General features: G+C 40.4%; 1 pseudogene; it reads right to left on the bottom strand.

The window, feature by feature from the left end:
- Window positions 1-876: 876 nt before the first annotated feature.
- Window positions 877-21,763, bottom strand: LOC131696716 (antithrombin-III-like; annotated as a pseudogene).
- Window positions 21,764-22,138: the final 375 nt, after the last annotated feature.

Raw genomic sequence — 22,138 nt, 5'->3', positions numbered from 1 at the left:
CAATGTTCAAGAAAGGTGAAGCCTTCCTGTGTGCACCATGATTTCAGCCATGCATTTTGATTTTGTATTTCCAGCTGTCCATATGGTCCTTTGCAAGGTGCCGGCAGTATCCCAGAAAATACCACAGTTTTGGTCTTGTCTTTTAATTTCCTTCCTAGCTCTCTGAATTTGTTTTGCAGAGATCTAGGTCTGTCTCTTCCAATGTTGTTTGTACCGATGTGGATGACTACTACCGGGTCGTCTCCTGTTCGTTCTAGGAGCCTGTCCACGTTCTCAGTGATGTGCTTGACAGAGTCTCCTGGAAGGCAGCACACTGTTGTATTTAGGGGGTCCAAACTGCGAACTGAACTTGCTGTGTTTCTCAATATGGAGTCCCCAGCAATCATGACCTCCCTTCTTTTTGCTGCCTGGCCAGCACTGTTTATAGGGTCCTGGATGTTGTTTCTTTCATTCTCTTGATGTTGGTTTTGGTCATCTAAATGTTGAAGTGGCTCTAATTTATTGGATGTCTGGATTTCTGGTGGTTGTGTTTGATGAAGTGTCTGTTTTTCCCTGCTTCTGCCTATCTGAACCCAGCTGTTTCGACTCTCTTCCATCTCCCTGGTGGCTTTCAGTCTGCTAGGGGTGCAGACTTCCATGAATTGTGGGTGTGTCAGCCCCTCAAGCTCCTGTTGCTGTCTCATTTCCTCCAGCTCCTTTTCTAGCAGGCTTAATCGGTGAAGCAAGTCCTGGATGGTGCGGCACTTTACACACACTTGGTTGAGCTCTGTTGGGTTTTCTCGGATTTCCCACATCATGCAGTTGTCACAGATTACTGGCTTGAGACCATGGTTCGTTTTTTTTTTTTTTTTTTTTGGAAGTTTAATTTAGCTTCTGCAGCTGTAAACCTGCTTTCAACTGCTTCTAACTGCGTTGCACTTGTCCAATCGTACTTCTCCCATGATGTTGCTTCCACACGCTGTCGCTGGGAAGACTGCCTGCCTTTTGTTTGTTTGTGCTGCGGGCTCAGCCCCTCCCCCGTGTCTCAGAACGCAGCGGGATTTGAATCAGCTGCTCCGAGTTCCAGCTTGTTATCAGAAAAATACATGCAGCTTTAAGGCTTTAAGCTGCAATGTTTTCTGATTAAAGCAACTCCAGATTTAAAGATGTAATTCCTCCTTTCTGCTTCTAACTGCGTTGTACTTGTCCACTCGTACTTCTCCCACGATGTCGCTTCCACACGCTGGTGGACAAAATAAACAGACAAACAAAATGAACAGACACTAACAAACAGGGCACGAACACTAAACACAAAACAAGTACAGTGCTGGTGCTTCCAGCACTCGTAGCCGTTGTTTACTTTTATTATTACTATTATTATTATTATTATTATTATTATTACCTCCTCTCTCTCTTTCTCTCTCCTGTTCTTTCGCCCTGAATACACAACCCCGAATGAGTAAAACGTGGATCTATATATACTGTTGTGCCGGGATTCAATTACTAATTAATTATTCACGTCAATCCCAGCACGTGAGTTAATTCTGTGCAACTCTGTGCTCACATATTATTACATACTTTAAATGCACGTGAAATGAAGTGCAATACCCGTGCCTAAACGCAATTATACATTTTAAATAACTCGTGCTACACACACCCATTTATATCCCGTGCAGCAATATCTATACACCAACATTAACACACCCCACGCAACATATAACACAGAAATGCACACAGGGGCGGGGCACATTGCCACACGGCCCCAAAGGCACGGCACAAAAGATGACGGCGGAGGATGACCCGGAGGTCACGTTTGAGTGGTTGGCTACCACCACATCATGGCTAAAAGAGTTCTGGGCTAGCCAGCTAGGGCCCTGCCTGATTGGGGAGTAGCCGAGCACCACCTCCTCTCCCAGCACGACCAGCACCTGGGCAACCTTACCTTCTCATCATGGAGACCAAGGTTGGCCCCCAGCTGGGGTAGATTTGCTGCCCTGCCCCATTGCCTTATCAGCAACGGGATAGATACTTAACTTCAGCTCCCTCTGCCCCTCCTATTTGTTTCAGGTGCCAACAGCCAGGACACCTCGCCAGGTCATGCCCATCGATAATGGAGTGTGACGTGGCAGCATGTTATTTGGCATCAGAAGTGGGTAAGCGATGGGGAAATGGTCGGGAGGGGCCTTGTATTGTGGTTGTAGGGAAAGTGAAAATCCACGCATTAGTGGACACAGGATGTGAGCAGACCTTAATTCGAATGGCTCTCTTGGGCGGTGTGTCGTGGCAGCCACAAGGTCAGATGGCGATCTCCTGTATCCATGGAGACATTGCGACATACCCGTACTAAAAGTAGGTTTATCGGTAGGTCCGATCAAACATCACCTGGTAGTAGGGGTGGCGGAAAGGTTACCACATCCAGTAATTCTGTCAGTCACACAGAATTACTGGTAAACGTGGCAGAAAAAGAGAAAGGGGAACCGATTGGTGAGATTTTCCCATTTTGTAACCAATATGTTTTCCCCCACTTTTCATCCTAGAAAAACCAAAAAAGAGAGATGAATCAAAAAATGGGAGGGACATCAATGAGACAAGGCTGGGGTCTGGTTGGAGAATGCTCTGATGGTAACAAATGCCAGTCAAAGGGGGTTGGTATGCAGTGTGACCGAGCGGGCGAGGTTACTGGGCTATCCAGGGCAGAGGCTACTCCAGCCCCTCTCAATATACCACACATGTGGGACTCAAGCGCGGACCTAGTGTTGGACCAGAAAAACGATTCCACACTGGTGCACACTTGGGGGCAGGTCCCGTCTATTGCAGCTAAGGATGTTGAAGGCACTGGGCGGCTAGTATAGCCACATTTCATTATAAAAGGGCAACTGTTATATAGGGTGAACCCTGCCATGGGCACAGGACAGCCTGTAACATAATTAATGATTCCAAAGTCTTATAGGTCCGAGGTCATGAGGCTTGTTCATGACATCCCCTTTTCGGGACAACTCGGAGTCGATAAAACTAGGGAACACATATTGGCTTGATTTTATTGGGTAGGACTTTATAATGATATGTCGAGATATGTAGCCACATGCCCAGATGGCCAGCGAGTAGCGCCGGGTCGAGTTTGCCCCACCCTTTTAGCCCCACTGCCAATTATTTCCACCCCCCTTTGAATGCATTGCGATGGACATTGTAGGCCCTTTGCTACCTTATTATTCCGGGTATACGCATGTGTTAGTGGTGGTAGATTATGCAACACGATACCCGGAAGCAGTTCCATTGAGGTCTACAAGTGCATCTGCGATAGCCACAGAAATAGTGCAGATTATAGCCAGAGTAGGGATCCCCAGAGATATTGACTTATCATGGAACAAACTTCTTGTCTCAAAGATTACAGCAAGTATACAAAATACTTAAAATACATCCCATCTGAACCTCTGTTCATCATCCACAGACAGACGGTTTGATGGAATGTTTCAATCAGACCTTAAAGCAGATGCTGAGAAGGTAGTATTGTTTCAACTTCAGAGCTTGGTACAGACCCTTACGAGAATGATGACATGGGATGTAGTTTACCTTTTGATTTCATAACAGGATCTTTTGTTACACACAGATATCCTGTACAGGATCTAATTACAAGCCTAGATGAGCTTTATATTAGTGACAATGAGCCTCAGCTGGGGTTGCCGTTAGATGAGACTGCTTTACCGCCTCCCCCTAGCTAGTGAGGAAGAATTAAGAGGGCAAGTAGAGTTGCAGGATATGGTTGATCAATTGGCACACGTTAATGAACGTCTCGCTGCAGTTGAAACAGAAATTAAGGGTTTGCTTGTGAGAACAGTGCATCAGGAGGACATTTTGAGGTACTAGAACATTTACTAGATTGGAGCAATTGTTTATGTTTAGGATGGAGTTGAATCATTTACAGCAATCAGTAGTTGACTGTTTCATTAGAAGAGATCAGTAGCTGCAAGCTAGGTTTGAAACTTGATCTATTTCTAAAGATTGCTAAAAATACCAGCTCAACTACCGTCAATTCTCAAGTGCCTAGTAGCAAAACTACAACTTCCAAACAGACCCCAGATAGTTATAGTTTGTTTGTTCAACCGAGTACTGGTAAAGTCACTTTTCAAGGCAAAGTACCTATTAAGGTGGAATTCCCTGTGTTTGCAGGGGGAGAGTGTGCGTATATTATTTTATACCTTAACAGCTCCCGTAGCTAGAGAGAGGAGAGAGAATGCTGGGAGAAGAGGAGGAGTTGGTTGTTGTGCGGGAGACGTGGTAGAGTGCAGATCAATCCCGACTGCATCCTGTTACTTTTATTATTTTCTAACTGTAATCGTATCACAGTTTCTATACTGTCTGCTGGCCAAATACGTTGTGTGTTTCTACTATTGCTGAGCCTGTATATTGGAGTCGCTGTTTAATAAAACCTGACCGAGACTTTAAGCAAGATCAAGCGCCTGACCTGTTTCATTTGTCCACGCTACGGATCCCCAGGAACCGAAGGTAACCCACAGCCTTACAATACTTTGCTCTTACACTGGATTAGTTGTTTGCTCTGGATGTTTTTTTTTGTGTGTTTTATGCTGGATTGGATTTCATGCATCTCCTTGTGGATTACAAAAATATTCAACAATTTTATATTCATCGCGCTCAAGTCTGCCTTGGGCAATTTAGACAGGATAAGTTGGTGAGATCTAACCAAGTCTCTATTTATTTATTTTTTATTCTTGCATTATAACTCTTGTAAAGTGAACAAAAGCTAATATTGGGGTGCAACAGATTTGTCTATACCATGTGTTATACCTCACAATTGTGAAGCCTGGACATTTAAAAAATTCGGACTTGGGACATATTCTGAGTTGTCACTGTCATTGTATTATTTTTGTTTTTTGGTTGCTCTAGTTTTTTTCTTTTTGTGTTGCCTTGTCTTGTTCTTGCCCAGATATGCCCTTGTTGTGTTGAACAACATATTTGTTTTCATTATTATTATTCCCTCATCGTCCTGATTATTTATTTGTTTATTTTGATTGCTGTCGATCTGTCTATATGTTTATGTTCCTGTAGAGTGATCATTAGAGTTGAATATGCTATTATCACTCCTCCAGGTGTCACAGTGTGAGAGAGACCTTACCGGATCCCAGAAAGTCGTCAAGGTGGCATTAGCAAAGAGGTACGGGCGATGCTCGAACATGGGGTGATTGAACCTTCCAGGAGCGAGTGGTGCAGTCTGATTGTGATAGTCGCCAAAAAGGATGGCACCAACCGCTTCTGCATTGATTTCCGTGAGGTAAATGCTATTGCCAATTTTGATGCCTACCCCATGCCTTGGGTCCACGAGCTTCTCGACAGACTGGGAATGGCTAGGTTCATCTCCACTTTGGACCTGACGAAGGAATACTGGCAGATTCCCTTAACCCGCAGTTCTAGAAAGAAAACTGCATTTTCAACTCCGGATGGTCTGTTTCACTTTATAACCATGCTGTTTGGGCTACATGATGCGCCAGCTGCCTTTCATAGACTGATGGAACAGGTCTTACACCCGCATCATGAGTATGCAGCAACATATATTGATGATGTGGTTATTTACAGCTCCACCTGGCGAAAGCATCTGGTTAGGATTATGGCCTTCAGCCTAAGGGTAGCCCAGCTGACAGCCAACTTGAGAAAATGTGCTTTTGCCAAAACAGAAACTCAATATTTGGGATTTATTATGGGACATGGACGGGTGAAACCCATTGTCACCAAAGTCCAGGCTTTGATGGACACGGCAATCCCCAAAACCAAGTCTCAGGTGAGGTCTCTAGTGGGGTTGGCCGGTTATTACCACCGATTCATCCCCGAGTATGCCACAGTGGTCAACCCTCTAGTGAATCTCACTAAAAAGAGCACTCCAAATTTAATTAAATGGTCAGGAGAATGTAAGAGGGCATTTGACACTATCAAGCAGATTTTAACAAGAGATTCATCCTCCACACCGAATGTTGGTCTGGGGGCAGTTTTGTCCCAAAAGTTAGACGGAGTAGAACAGATCATGTATCTCAGTAAAAAAAGATGCTCCCCCCAGGAGTGCAACTAAAAAAAGGAGTGCTTGGCCATTTAATGGGCTATTCATTCTTTACAATACTACCTCCTAGGACATTCATTCGATCTTGTCACAGACCATGGCCCACTCAAGTGGTTAAGCACAATGAAAGACAGCAATCCCCGGATAACTCGGTGGTATCTGGCATTGCAGCCCTTTGTGTATCATATGATTCACCGTGCAGGGAAAGACCACCAAAATGCAGATTATTTTTCCCGGGAGGGGGAAGTAATGGGAAAAGTAGATTTAGCCAAGTGTTCCTTTGGCCCGACTCTGAGCGGTGGGATATGTGACATAGAATGAATGAATCTTGGTTATAAATCTCCCTCCTGACCTGTGAAGGTGCTGTGTAAAGGGAACAGAGTGCCCCGGACTGGATGGTCTGACAATTAACTCCAAAGGAAAGGTGGAAGTCGGCCAACTAGAAAGGGGGTGGAGCTACAGTACATCAAGTCATCGCCCCAAAAGGGAAGCGATGTGGCAACCGCAGATTGGAGGAGAAACGGTTGCACTCGCTAACCAAGGAGGCATGACTGTCGGTACAAAAGGGGACGTGGCTAGGTGATCTGTTACTTTTGTTATGGTTAAGGTTGAACCGAGAAAGGAGAACTGTAAAATAACGGTGAGTGTTTTGTTTGTTTGTCATGTCTAATTATACTTGTTCTTGTTAGACAGCTAACATGATCCAGAGCTGTCGCTTAAGGCCAGCACCAAACCCACAACTGTGCACAAATAAATTGTATTTATTTATTTATTGTATTTATTGTTGTATAACATGACATTACAATATCATATTAGAATGCAGCAAAGTAAAAATCTATAAATATTTGTACTTACTGAACGGCTGGCCCAATTGGTTCGAAGGGCTGTTCCTCTGCGAATTTGTGTGCAATTCACAACTTTGTAAAGCGTACATTAACCCCATAGAAGAATCAGTGATCAATTGCAATGAAATCCAATGGACAAATTGGTGAAACTGAATGAAATGTTCTTAAAACAACAGTTGGTGTTTACATAAAATCCAACAAAACAAAATAACATGTTATGTCTAGTAAAATGGCATTCTCACGCACAATAAACAATGTGAAATGCAGAAGCAATTAGCTATTGTAACACGTTACTAATAATAACACACACGCACATATTATGGGAATAACAACATTTGGATAAATGTAAACAGTAGCCTAGTCTGTTGAAAGGTTAAGATGTGAATCTTTGAAGCACAGAGGTTATGTAGTTGGAGTGAAAGTATGACTAGCTAGGTTAAATCCTGCTATATATATCTCAGTGTGTGTGTGTATCTCAGTGTGTGAGTGTGTCTCTCACTCACTTCAAGTCATACAAAGAGCATTTCAAGTGGAGCGATAAAGTGGAGCGATAAACTCACACACACACACACACTGAGGCACACACACAAACTGACACACACACACTGAGACACACATACACTGAGACACACACACAATGACACAAACACACACACACTGAGACACAAACACTCTGAGACACAAACACTCTGAAACACACACACACTGATACACACACACCGAAACAGTCTCAGTGTGTGTGAGTGTGTCTCAGTCACTTCAAGTCATACAAAGAGCATTTCAAGTGGTTTGAACTTGCAACATGATGTTCTTGAAGAGCACACGACCTTAGCCCGCTGCACCACTGCGCATTTCAAGTGGAGCGATAAAGTGGAGCGATAAAGTGGAGCGATAAAGTGGAGCGATAAAGTGGAGCGAAGCGATCAAAAAAAGGCACCAAGTTAGAAGCAAGAATTGTGTGAATCTTGGGCCCCAGCACCTTTCCAATTGTGCCTATTTGCTTGATGCTTGACAAGATTGGCCTAATTGCTTCTCCTAACTTGGGCTTTTGTGTTTGATATCACCCCTTTAAACGGCTGATGCGTTTTTCTAACTTGTTTTTCTACATTGACAATGTTTTTGTTATAGGTATCACTTCTTTTTTTACTTCATCAAATAATGAATAAAGCGAGGGAAAGATATTCAAGAAGGTGTATGGTCAGACATTACAAGAGAATAATAAGTAGAGTAATATAAGAGAAATGAGAAAACATTTGAAAGTAAAATAATGGTAGAAAGGACTTTTGGACAGTATTGAAAGTGTAAACATTATATTCTTATAGTTGCATGAGAGGTGAAAACAATATGTCTATTTTGGTAGGTATTGATATATTGATATTTACGTAGGTACAAAACTACAATGTTATAAAGGGTAGTTGTGACAGGCTGGACGAGTCGGTGACGTCAGACAGAAGCAGGGACGGGAAAAATACTCTGACACCAGGCACTGCAGTTTAAAGTAAGACGCGGCTGCCTGCCGTTTTTATTAACAAATAACAAAAAGAAATAAAATATTTAAACAAAAAAACACTGCTCACAGAGCGAAAACAAATAATTAAACAAAACAAGTCTTGAACACAAAATATAACACAACACAGGTCAGGCTGGGCAGATTGCCTTCACTGTTCCTATGTCTATGAACTTAGGCTAAGGCATTTGTAAAGCATTAGATCTCTTCATAAAAGGCCATATACATTTTGTTTGCTTTTCTTGACCATGGTTTGACTTCAATAAGTGCATCATTTGCATGCACCATTTTCCAGTAGCACCCACAGCAAGAACAGACACATAGTGTTCTGAAGTAACATCCTGTCCTTGGTGTATGATAATGGAATCTAATTTGTAATTCCTGTTGTCCACAGTATTTGTGCTCTTCTGCACAGCAGTAAACTTAGCATTGTGTCACTTTGTAACGGTCCGGTCTGGTTTGGTTTCCCAAAGCATAAGTTGGACTGCAATCAGTCTCCGTGCTGATTGAATAAATTCACGTTTCATGATTGGAGAAATTTTGCATTGCCTACATTTACTACCAGGAATCATTGCCCATTTGTCATTTCTATAAATGAGTTCTTCCAAACACATGGAATCTGTACCAGCAGGTACATGTAGAGGATAAATATACAACACCTCTCGGTTTGATGAGCAGTAGTTACATGTAGTACATAGAATGCCATGACTTATTGTGACTGAAACCATGCAAGATACTTCAGGACAAATTTCAGACAATTTGGTGATAAACTCTGCAACATGTTGCTGCTCACCTCTATTGAAAGGTTCTCCTAAGAAGTGACAAATATCCACAGTAGTTAGAGACACAGTGGATGGCAAGTGATCCTATTTGTGAACAAAGCTCCTGATAGCCTCTTGTTGACTGTGTTTTAATGAATCCTTCAGAGGTTGCAAGTGAAGAAGGCACTGCAATGTTGCATTTGCATAGCATGAGGTGAAACTGGGGTTGCTCAAGCCTCTGAATGGATGTGTAAGTGCAATGTTCTCTTAGAAGACTGAGGCTTTTGCTGTTCCTAAACATTAATGATGGCTCGGTGAATGAAATGTGCATGATCTTTTACCTTGTGTCCCTTGTGCGTATTAGTTTCCTTCAAGCTTTTCAACTTCGGACAATAAATCCCTGTGAGCCGAATATACTCTTCAACTGCAGTTTGACATGCATAGATGCAGGTGGGGTCAAAGTTGATAAGGTGGATACCGCTTAAGGAAGTAACAGTGGAAAGTGCAATGAAACTTTGTCCATAGGAGAAAATGGAGTTACCACGATCCACCCTAACTGTTTAGAGTCATCCCCTGACATTTGTGAATGGTGATTGCATGAGCACCAATGACTGGGAACTGCTCTCGAACAATGTAGACTCTATCCATGATTTCAAACTTTGAGCATAAATGTTGAAAGTTATGGGTGACTCCATTGTAAAATTTGATGGTTATGGTTTTGAGCATTCTTGTGTTTTCCAGAGGAAATTGATGAGACCAGTGGCAATGTCAATGTTCTTGCAAATCTGCTTAATACAAATGCAAATGTGATACATTTACTACCAAACTAAATACAAATGCAAATATGTGACAAATACTAAATGGACTTCAAATACTTTCCCATACAACAAATGTTAATTTATTAACATGAATTTGGCAGAGGCCTTTATCCAAGGTGACATACAAGGAAAACAGTTTATATAATAACAACATAAACACAGTAATCACGTAGTTCATAATAATTAACAGGTATGTACCGATATAGGAAGCAAGTTACATAAAACAATGTTTCCCAATCTTGATCCTGAGGACCCAGTGTTTGCTGATTTGTGTTCCAACTGAGCTTTAAATTACGAATTGAACCCTCAAGTGAATGAATAAAATGTCTAATCAGAGCATTTGAATTATTTGTAGAAATGGCTGGCTGCACACTAATCTAGAACTACCTAATGTTAACTCAGGTAAAGTAGTCCAAGATTAGTGCTGATCAGGGTTTGTGAAAGCAGCCAAAAGAGTTGGATATTTCAAGTTATGTCTAACATTGTATTAAGTCACTAATTGTTAGTTCAATTGGGGGATCAATTTAATAATTGAGAACTTAGTTGGAACACAAACAGCAGACACAATGGGTCCGCAGGACCAGGTTTGTGAAAAACTGACATAAATGATGAGATATGTGTATATATTTATATATGTGTGCATTGCACAATTATTATTTTTACTTGTTTTGTTTGTTATGTTTAATAAACATGAAGTTCTCAAAAGTGTCCTTTAGTTTGCATATTTCAGGTTAATCAACTTTACCAGCAATACTAAAAAGTCTCTACTTTTATGAGCATTATAATTGAAAAGTGTTTAAAATTGAAATATTTTTGAAGCTTTCCCATGATTTGAATTTCAAATGCAAATTCTTATATTTCAGAATATACAAATACCAAGTCAAATGCAAATAGTTCAGCAGATTGCATTTAAATTATTGTTTATTTTTTAGCAGACACCCTTATCCAGGGCAACTTACAATTGTCACAATTATATCACATTATGTTTACATACAATTACCAATTTATCCAGTTGTTTATACTGAATCTAGGTAAAATACCTTGCTCAAGGGTACAACAGCAGTGTCCCTCACCCGGGATTGAACCCACAACCCTCCGGTCAAGAGTCCAGGTATAATGAGGTATAAACACTGCTGTTTAGGAATAAAGCACTTTTTTTTTTACTATACACACATTCCATTTACATACAAACGTTTCACACGTCTGTGGTTTTAGAGATGAGGCTGAAGTTGGCTTCTTATTCGCAAGCTTCTCATTCGCTCAGCTTCTTATTCGCTGGCTTTTAGTGCATAAATGTATTTGTCTATGTTGAAGAAGTAGCCTTGAATTTAACAGGTAAAATCACTTTGGGCCACAGATTTCTCTGCCGGTCCCTGACAAGGGGCAACCCCTATGCAAGCCACACTTGTATTTAGCCCGGCCCAACGTGGTTTACTGGGGAAGAACAGCGGGTAAATATGCCACATATTCCAATCACTCCGCATCTTATTCGCTCTTTATGTATCTACGTTGAATAAGTAGCCTTGCATTTAACAGGTTAAATCACATTGGATCGCTGATTTCTCTGCAGATACCCGGCGAGGGGCACCCCCACTCTGCAAACTACACCTGTATTTAGCCTGGCCCAACGTGGTTTACTGGGGCAGAACAGCGAGTACACTTCCCACATATGCCAATCGCTCAGCTTCTTATTTGCTCTTTATGTATCTATGTTGAATAAGTAGCCTTGCATTTAACGGGTTAAATCACGATGGGCCACTGATTTCTCTGCAGGTACCTGGCGAGGGGCACCCCCTCTGTAAGCTACACCTGTATTTAGCCCGGCCCAACGTGGTTTACTAGGGCAGAACAGAGGGCAAACATGCCGCATATGCCAATTGCACAGCACTGCCCACCAGTTACGTAAAATCAATGCTGTAAATTTGTACTATGCTTGAGTTTAGACCCAAAATGAGAAATTTGGGATTAATTTTTTAACCTCATGTGCAGAATACTCTTAAGGCATAATTTTTCCACCTTAGAAACATCGCTAGGGTGTGACCTATGGTTTCTGCTTCTGTAGCTGAAAAGCTGGTTCATGCATTTGTTTTTTCGAGGACTGATTACTGTAACACTCTGCTTGCAGGCGTCTCCAAAAGCACACTGTCCAAATTACAACATGTTCAGAACTCAGCAGCTCGTATCCTGACAAGGTCACTTGCCAGGGATCATATCACTCCTGTTCTAGAGTCCCTGCACTGGTTGCCTGGCAGGTTTCGTGTTGATTTTAAAATTTTACATCTTATTTTTAAGGCTTTGGCTCCACAGTATTTATCTGATCTCTTATCAGTCTACACCCCTTCACGCAACCTTCGCTCAACTAATCTTGAATTGTTATCTGTTCCCTCTGTTTATCTTTAAAGAAGATATCTGTAAAGCGCTTTGAGATGTTGCTTTTAAAGGCGGTATATAAAATAAAGTTTATTATTATTATTATTATTATTATTATTATTATTATTATTATTATTAATTGCAAACAGCCTCCATCTACCTGTAATGTCAGGCAACTTGAAAACTGAACAGAAATCGTTATGCACGTACCTTACATATTGTTCATGCCGTGCTCCTTTTTTGCACAGCACAGTCCTTTTAGTACATGTGAGAGGGGAGAGATCAGGTGCATGCGGGAGCCTGTAGGGGGTTCGTATTCTCCGTGTATTCCCACGCTGTCAGGCAATGTTTTGTTGACGGGACTCAGCTGTGAGGAAATCGGCTGACGTTCTGTCATTGGCTGGGGGTGGGACTGAATGAATTAATAAAAAGGCGCTGTTTTGTATCCTCTCTGGTTCACACAGGAAACATAGTGGAACGTGACTTCACGGACGAATCCTGAAAAGTCAACTCGGAGAGATGGAGTGGCAATTCAGCGCAAGGCTTACAGACCTGGGGTGCAAGCAAGCCACACGGGTTATTTACTGTGACATTGTTTTTAGTTAGCGAGTTTAGCGGGACTGAGCCGTCCCACAGTGTATGAGATGGTCCAGAACAGTGCCTGTTCCTCGGGGTTCCCATCCCACTAGAGGGAGCAACAAGCCGCGGGAAAAATCTGCACACTTTATTTTGTAGTTTTTCCTTAAAGTATTTTTTTTTTCGCCTTTTCACTTATTGTTACTTTGTATTACACATCTGCGTATGTTGTATGAAGACGGGGCACAATACCATTGTTGGTAGAGTGCCCCGAACAAAAAAGTAAACACCTGTCAACTAAGCTCCCCCTAATAAATCTGGGTGCCTGTGCCGGCGTTTCATAGTCGAACTTGGTGTCTGTCTCGTGTCTTCCCACACCCTACTACAGTACAGTTTAGCACAGTTTAGCTGTCACTCGCCGAAATTGATTTTACAGGAAATATACAGATTCTAGTTACTGACGCTTCATAGAACAAAAGATTATTTTGTGTACAAAGTTATGACACTCTTATACTAAAATATGTCATATACATTGTTTTAATTGTGAGTCTATTTAACGAAAGATGTTAAACATTTATATACAAACAACATAGAAATACTGTATATAATTCATATTAGTACTGTATTTTGCCATGGGAGGATGCTGCCATGGGAGGATGCTGTAGATGAGGCGTATGAGAGGAAGAAACTGGGGTATGCTCAACTAGCCACTGAAGTGGAACAGCGAGGATGGAGAGTCCGGGTTTACCCAGTGAAGGTGGGTTGTCGAGGATTTGTGGCACACTCTACAACCCGGTTCCTCAGAGACGTCGGATTCAGTGGCCAAGAGTTGCGTCGCACAGTGAAGAACTTATCTGAAGCAGCAGAGAGGAGCAGCAACTGGCTGTGGTTGAGACGGAAAGATTCTGGCTTGGGATCTCAAGCACAATAGAAAGAAAGAAACGCTGATGTACAGGTAAGTAAGCTGGGCTGAGTTGAGTGGGGGACGGAGGGGGGTGATTCTGGGACGCCAGAATCACTGTCGAGCCCTCTTGAGGTGTCGTGAGCTAGTCGACGAAACACAGAGGATGGAAGGTGCCCACTTGAAGACCCCAGAGATGTACCCTACTTAGCTCAATCCAGACAGTTGTTATGCTGATGCGCTGGGGAGACCGCACTGTGGTTGATCCCCGGAGCCAGCATCGCAGCCGTTGTGTGTGCTGATGCGCTAGGGAGGCAATAAGCTGATCCCTGGATCCAGCATTACACTTCAGCCATCAACACCAGACAGAAGGATATCTACATCATCATATGGAAGGAAACGTAAATGGATGGAGACACATATGGAACACATTAGTTTACTGTAAAGCTACGTCTTAGTTGGTGCTTATCTTGGCGAGAGACGAGTTCATATCAGCATGAAGTTTTAACATCTACTCTCGTGTAATGGAAATCATGTAACAAACTATTGAAAATGTGTTTTTTTTAATTAGTGGGGCTTGCAAAGCAAGAGTCCCCACTTTAAATCTTCGACATACTTCTTATTCTTCTTCTTTGGCACGCTACTCCTCTTACACAGTTTAAGCTAGAAACGCCGTTCAAACTTTACTTGTCCATCTTCATTCACTTTAATTGGACTTTTTTCAACATTCTAAAGCTCCCCATTGTTTAAAAACTCCCAGTCTTCCAACATTCTATTTACTGTAAACGATGTAACTTTTGACACAAATCAGCTACTTTGACCACTTTCCCAACAAGTAAGACAAAAAGTTAGAGTATATGAAATCTGAAATCAAAACAGAAATAACTTTTACCAGTCAAGAGGTACAGCTGTTTTAGTAACCGCATCAACTACATTTTCTCTAACTTTTTTAAACAACTGAAATTTTGACCACTTTCCCTAAAGCAAGCCCCACAACTTTACTTGTAAAGTTACCATCTAGTTTGTAACATGTACCGGTAAGTACGTTTTCTTAAAAGGAAAAAAGAAACTTGGTCAAATCACATTAAAGTGTGCTCGCTCACCGGTGGTGTACAGTAGGGGTCACAAATTCCAAGTATCTTACTGTATATCTTTCTAATTCCTGTGACTGGAGGTAAGAAGCTCTGTGGTTGCAAATACCACCAGTGTAGCCTGCTGGGGTCACGTGAGTGCAGCCCCTCACTTGGATTGTTTACATTACGTGGATATGTTCATTGTCCTCAGCATTATTCAAACGATGGGGACAAAGTATAGAATATAGGAAGGTACAGAGTATAGGAAGGTTGGTGTTTCTTATGCGGTTCACTTAAAAACTGGACATCAGGGCATCCGGGCTTGTTAATACATGCCACCCGTTGAATTCTCAAAATGCTCTGCAACCCCTGTAAATAATTCCCTGTTCCCCTTACAATACATGTAACATATATAAAAGACAGACGAGAAAAACGGGACAGACAACAAGTCCTGCAACAAAGACATTGTCTGGGTCGTTACAATATATTTTTTAATTTGAAAGTAAAATATATGAAAGCATGACGACCTTTATGTACAAAAATCTTCACTAATATACAATTGAATAAGAACTATTTATTTTTGTTTCATACAGTAGTAAATGGCAGTGTGTATATGATAGTGAAACTAAATAAATATCAAGATAGATAAATAAATAAATAAATAAATAAATAGTCTATGTATTGATTTATGTATTCATTTATTTCAATATTTATATTAATTAATTTATTTCTTTATGTTTTACTTTTACCAAATATATAGGCTATCCTTCAGCATAGCTAATTCTCAGAAATTAATGTTTTTCTGTCCAGTGGGGACCACTAACAGCTTTACTCTCATCAACCAGTATGGTGAGAGGAAACTGTACTTAGTTGCGCCAATAGGGACCATAATAAGCGCTACAGTAACAGGAAACCAAACATTTTCAGAGCCCAAGATCAGAATCTCAGAATGAGGATGATGAAGATGAATAATGACTTGAAAAATCTCAAAAATATAACTAACGAGGATTCTCAGCTGGCTGACTTCACCTTTCAAAATACTGATTTTCTCAACTAATCGTGTAGCACTGATGAGTCAACATGCTTGCAAACTGAAAGTTGTAGGTTCAAATCCCACATTATACCAGACCTTTTTTTTTTATTTATATAAAGAAAGATTTTTTGCAGGCAAATGTTACATTTTAAAACAGAAATAAATAATTTAATATAAATGATATAGACGTCACAATAAGTGCTTTCCTTCATATACTAAACAAGTTTTGTACATGCTTTCCATGTTGACTCATAAACAAGTTCATTGTCAATAAACGTGGATATTCTGTAATATGGGTGGATAAAAGTGCTTGGGGTCTGTAAAAATACTTTGGAAGAACAAGAAAAAGAGAGAAGAAGCAGGAAATGGACAGTTTCATGACATTATCAAAAAAAAAAAAAATCTACTGTGAGCATTTGTAAATATTTGCACGCTCCGAATGTGTGCATAGAAACATCAAGACCGTGCACTACATTATATAAACGTATAAACGCTAAATTAAGTAAGCAATAAGACATGCCAGAGTGTTGGTTGTTCTAGAATAACTGCACACCCAGGGGCGTAGTAAGGCCTTTAGCCCCTGAAAGTGTGGTTATTCTAGCACAGCCAACACCCTGGAGTGTCTTATTGCACTTATAAAATGGGTTACTAGTTTTTAGAAATAAAGATGTAGACACATTTTTATTTAAAAACGAATATAGGTTTATTTTTTCCTAAACTAGGAAAAATAGTTCCAATAAATGTAATAGTTCCAATGAATTTAATATATAAACATATTATTTCATAATAAATTAAATACATTATTAGAATATTTTCAGTATTTGTCTCATGAAGTTGACTGTACCAGGGAATGTACAGTTTTCTAAATTAAATGGCTGGTTACAAAGTTGGACAGATTGTGCAGTAGGTGGCACTGTTTGATGAGTAGCGGAGTTTGTAACTCCAGGACTTCCTGTCTTTCTCAGCTGTTGCCCAATAGCTTCTTAAACAACCTTATAAAATGGGTTGGGAGATATCTGCGTCCTGAGTATCAATGATTTAAGTTTGTTTAAGTCTGTTTGGGATACAACAGGGTGATGTTGTGACTTGTCTTTTTGTTGTTGCATGTAACGATTCAGGCCAGCTCGCAAGCTTGTGTAGCTGCTACCTGAATATGTGTGCCAACTGATGTTATCACTTCAGCAAAGAAACTTCTTAAAACTGTGTTTATTTCAGTCTTATGTGCAGTTTTACAGTCCATATTATTTTTTGTTTGTGCTGACTAATCATTAAAAGCTGACACAGCCCAGGTGGTTACTTTTTTAGTATTCCACTCTTCTTTATTGGCTTCAATTGTATTAATTTCAGCAGTACAGAGAGGGAGGTGTCTTGTAGTACTCACGGTTTCATTTTTTTCCCTGGCCTTTTTTTTTTTTTTAATTATTACTGTCGGTTTCGTTACCGAACTGTTGCGGTCTGAATCATCAATGTATGGACATTGGAGTCACCAAACAAGTTAAAATTTACATGGAGGAAGTCTGACATTGTATTACTATTTTGTTTGTATTGGGGAAAAAATGGCGGCCAATTGGTTGGTTGTACTGTAATAATTCAATGGCTTGGAATACCTATCAGCCAGTCAGGATGCAGATATCTCCCAACCCATTTTATAATACAAAATAGTTTTTGCTTACATTAAGTGACTAATACTAACCGTGTGTACAATTGGATGAACTCATCGACAGTTTGATGGGGTCAAATTGTCCCCATCTCTTCAGCTGCTTCCTTTATTGACTGACATGCTTCCAGCCAGTAAGAGGACACTACTGAGGTGAAAATGACCAAGGGAGTATAACTGTAACAGACTTCCTGGAAGGCAAGAGAAGCACACTGGGAACTTCCTTTAACCTAGTGTAGTTCCAGATGTTTTGAAATAAAAATACATGTTTGCTGGATTGGATAAGAAACAGCCTAAACAGTTTTGGTATCAGACATAAACATTGATACTTATACTATGGCCATTGTGGAACATCTGCAAAATAAAGCTGCTGCTGCAGACATTTCCCATATAACAATATTGGACAATGGTTCAAATTCAGAGGTAACCCTAGTGACTGTGATTGTCAAGTAATAGCAGATTACTAGCTGGACACTCAGCAACGCCTGCTTTCTATCTGCTAAATTAGAGTGCAGAATACTAGAACTGTGAACACTCGATTACTGTTACTTACCTTGAAGTTGAGAGGCATGAGTTTGGCGTTATAGACCAGCTCGCTGATGTCCTGGTAGATCTGGTTGAAGTTCAGAGATTTGTCCCCAAAGAGCCGGTTGGCAGATATCAGCTCCGACGACTTGTTGGCTTAGAAGAAATGGACCTGGTCGGATGTCTTCTCTTTAATGGTATCAAACTGGAACACCTGAAGGAGAGTGATTCACACCTTTGTTTTTTTTTAAATGTAATTTTGTTTATCATTAAGAATACACAATTATTTTACCCTAGAATGTCCGATAATGCTCCCTCACCACAGCAATTCCTGACAACAGCTTAGAAGAACTGAAGGTCAATGGCACCCTATACCTCTTTACACCCAGAAGCTCTTCAGTAAATGTTGGCGAGGTACTGGTCTGTGGAGGACAATGGGCCAGTCCTATAAGTGTCTGCTTTGAGCTCACTGGTCCCTGGCCAGTAGGGTCCACTGTAACGCTATGAGGAGAAACAGTGTGTTGATTTTGCCTCCTGTAACCTACTAAAGCTAATACATTGCTCCCTTTGGAATACAGGACGTGTACTATATTTTAAAACTGCTTTACATTTTAAGTATTTATTTATGTTCTAAAATGTAATTTATATGTAAGGCCCTGTGAAAATCGTTACGGGTATTGTATTTTGCGGAATGTGCACAGAACTATAAAATAAATTATGTGTACAGGTTATTTATTTATTTTTTTTAAACAGCAAATATACAGATAAATGCACTGACATCAAAATTAACATCAAAGTTACTCAAGCACTTTACAATAGCTTGTGAAACGGTGTTGTAATTAACAGCCTGTAGGTAAAGTGTATCTGCAAGGACAGCTTTCAGTTCTAGTACATCAGGTGCATGTTCACCATTTAGGTCTTGCAAAACAAATACAATGTGTAACCCATACTTATCTTGTGCATCTGTCGACTCGTCAGTGTAACTACTGACAAGCAACCTGTTTTACCAATTCCATAATCTCCTGCTTGTGATACTCGGCAACTTCAGGTAAGTATTCACGTCTCAGCTGGGCTGATGAAGGAATCGCTCCACCATTTGCTACACTGTCTGAAAAATTTCCGTAATTTTTGGTTGTCCAATTTTTCAAAAGGGATATTTGCGCAAACAAATGCCTCTGTCAGGTCAAAGTTGTGGACTTTTGGAATATGGAAGTCACCGTTTTTTTGTTTCTTTACAAGTAAAGCAGTCGTAGTACTGCTCTGGATTTCCGTCTTTCTCTTTTCGGTGAATCTAAATGCCTGTCAACAGACGAGGTTCGGTACCGCGGTAAAGTTAGCTTGACGTTCGATATTCGTTTGATATTCGACTCAAGCTAACCCGACATGAATGAAAATGGCTGTATCTCGCCAACCACAGAAGCTAGAGTGCTCAAACCAACTTTAATTTAAAGACCAACTGTGAATTGTTTCACAGCCTCTGTTTTACATGTGAATCCTAAGAATAATTTGTGAAAAGCAACTAGATGGTAACTTTACAAGTAAAGTTGTGGGGCTTGCTTTAGTTCTTTAAAAGTATTTTTGTGGTAGTGGAAGAAGTTTAAAAAGTTTTACTTTTTAAAGCAAAGCAGTTACATACAGTCAAAGTTAAATTTAGTAAAATAATTGGTCTGATTACTTTGATAGACTACTATATCAACCTTATTACTTTGGATTGTGGGGTAATTAGATCACACATTTCATCAGACATGTACTGTTTGATTGGTAGAAGGTATTTTTGAACTGATTTCAGATTTGAATAGCAGAGAAGTAGAGGAAGATTTCATACACTCTAACTTTTTGTCAGGTTAGTGCGAGTCAAATATCAAACGTCAAGCTAACTTTACCGTGGTAGTTTCGGTAGTGATCTACAGAAATGTTGCAGGACACACAGAACAAGAGCACACCTCCATTGCTATGTAAACTCTTGCAGATACTGCTTTATGTGATCATTTTTAGCTTTACGTGAACATTTTTAGCCTTTTTAGAGACATCCATTTTCTTGTTTACAGTGTGTAGTATTTTAATATCCCGCTTAGATTGCATATAGTGACATGACATAATCACTGCACAGCACTGTGTGCATGGTGAATATTACACACAGGCACATAGCTGTACAGTTTAGTTAATATGATTTTTTTTGTATGAAATACAAATAATTATGAAATTATTTTTATTTCTTAAGAATATTGTAAAAATCGCGCTATTGGGCTAATTTCACGATTTCCGTGCAGCCCGTGAAATCGTGATTTTCACAGGGCCTTATTTATATGTAATAGATTGCAAAGGATAACTGGCCTTCTGTTCATCTAAAACCACACGTTTAACAATTACTTTCCGTTTCAATTAAAAAAAGCTGAATACTATTAAAATATTGACATAGCTAGTCTGCTACTATATACACTAAAACACACACAAAATCATGACTATGTTGCTGCTGCTGCTTTGAAATTGAAGCATGTGATTAGTTGACTTTTCTCAGTTCCTGAGATCGACTGTTACTTTTGTAGTCGACCTGTCGACTTTTTCGGCGCTACCCTTACTAGGCAGTATATCTTAAAGTATGAGGTTTCATGCAAGTATTTAACATGTAACACTGGACCAGGCAACCCCAGCACCACTTACACGCATGATCTCTTCCAGTGTCTTATCACAGGCCCCGAGCTTGGTCATGGCGAAGGCAGTGGAGATGCTGATAGGAGACATGAAGATGTTGCTTTTGTTGGCTTGGAGGCAGCCAGGGACTTGTAGAAGGACAGGGCAAAGCGGCTGTTGGCCTTGGAGAGCTCCCACACACGGGGGTTTGTGGCATGGGGGGCTTGCTCCAGTTCTCCCTCTGACTGGTTCAGCTCTGGGCTGCGGTAGATGCACATGGGGGGGGAGAGGAAGGTCCTGGGGTTTTGCTGTGCAGATGTCCTCTACAGCAAGAGTGCCACAGAGGCACAGTGCCAAAATGGCTAATAGTCTCATCCTTCAACAGAAGTACACAATACGTTAAGTGTTTGCCATATCTGCCATACATAATGGACACACACACGTAGAATCTAAATACCAAATGGGTGGTAAAGAACTAGCAGAGGCGCACCAAGAGAAATACCTTGGAGTTGTAATGCACTCATTGCTGTCAGGAACCAGACAGTGTGGGGAAGAAATTAAAAAGGTAAACAGAATTCTTGACTAGTAAAAAGTGTAAAGTACAAAGGAGGTTTTGTATAATGCACTGGTGAGACTACTTTGTTCATTTCTGGTCCCCACATTACCAAAATGGACATTGTGGCCTTGGTGAGAGACCAGTGACAAGACTAATGAGCTATGAAGATTGGCCACCCATTAAAAAGGTTTGTGATATTGTGTATTGATAAACTTGAATTGTGTAACTTTTTGACGTTATCACTATATGGCTGAACTTGGGATGTGTTTTGCATTGTTTTGGTCAGACATCATGTTTTGTATTGTTATATTTGTCACCTCATTATCATTAGGCCACCTCTGGCCTAAGTCACAAGCTTAGACTCAAGTTACTCATTGCACTCCTACTGGCAAATAACAGTAATTACACTTTAAAAACAAGGACATTAAAAATTGAAGTGCTACAGTGTACAATTCTGTAGTTCCCATTACTATTGTAGTTTAATGAAAATTCAGCTAATGCTACAGCAGATATTATTATTATTATTATTATTATTATTATTATTATTATTATTATTCACATTCTCCTAATGCTATGAAAATACCATAGATTTGCCAAAACAGTTTGTACCTGTATCTGGAGCTATAGTCGTCTAGTTGATTGTTACTTTGATGGAGTCATATCCAACATCAAACCAGTTGAAGCTTGTCACAAAGACGGCCGGAGTGGGTGGCGTCAGACCAGAATCAGGAAGTAACACACAGAGATTTGGGGTTTTGGTAAAGCTGAGCGCGTGATTGCGCTCAGCATTTAATAATTAAACAGAAAATAAAAGGTTTGAACAGACAAAAACACTGGACACG

This window comes from Acipenser ruthenus, chromosome 12 (assembly GCF_902713425.1).
Source record: "Acipenser ruthenus chromosome 12, fAciRut3.2 maternal haplotype, whole genome shotgun sequence".
Classification (NCBI taxonomy): Eukaryota; Metazoa; Chordata; class Actinopteri; order Acipenseriformes; family Acipenseridae; genus Acipenser; species Acipenser ruthenus.
This window is presented reverse-complemented; position numbering and strand designations above follow the sequence as displayed.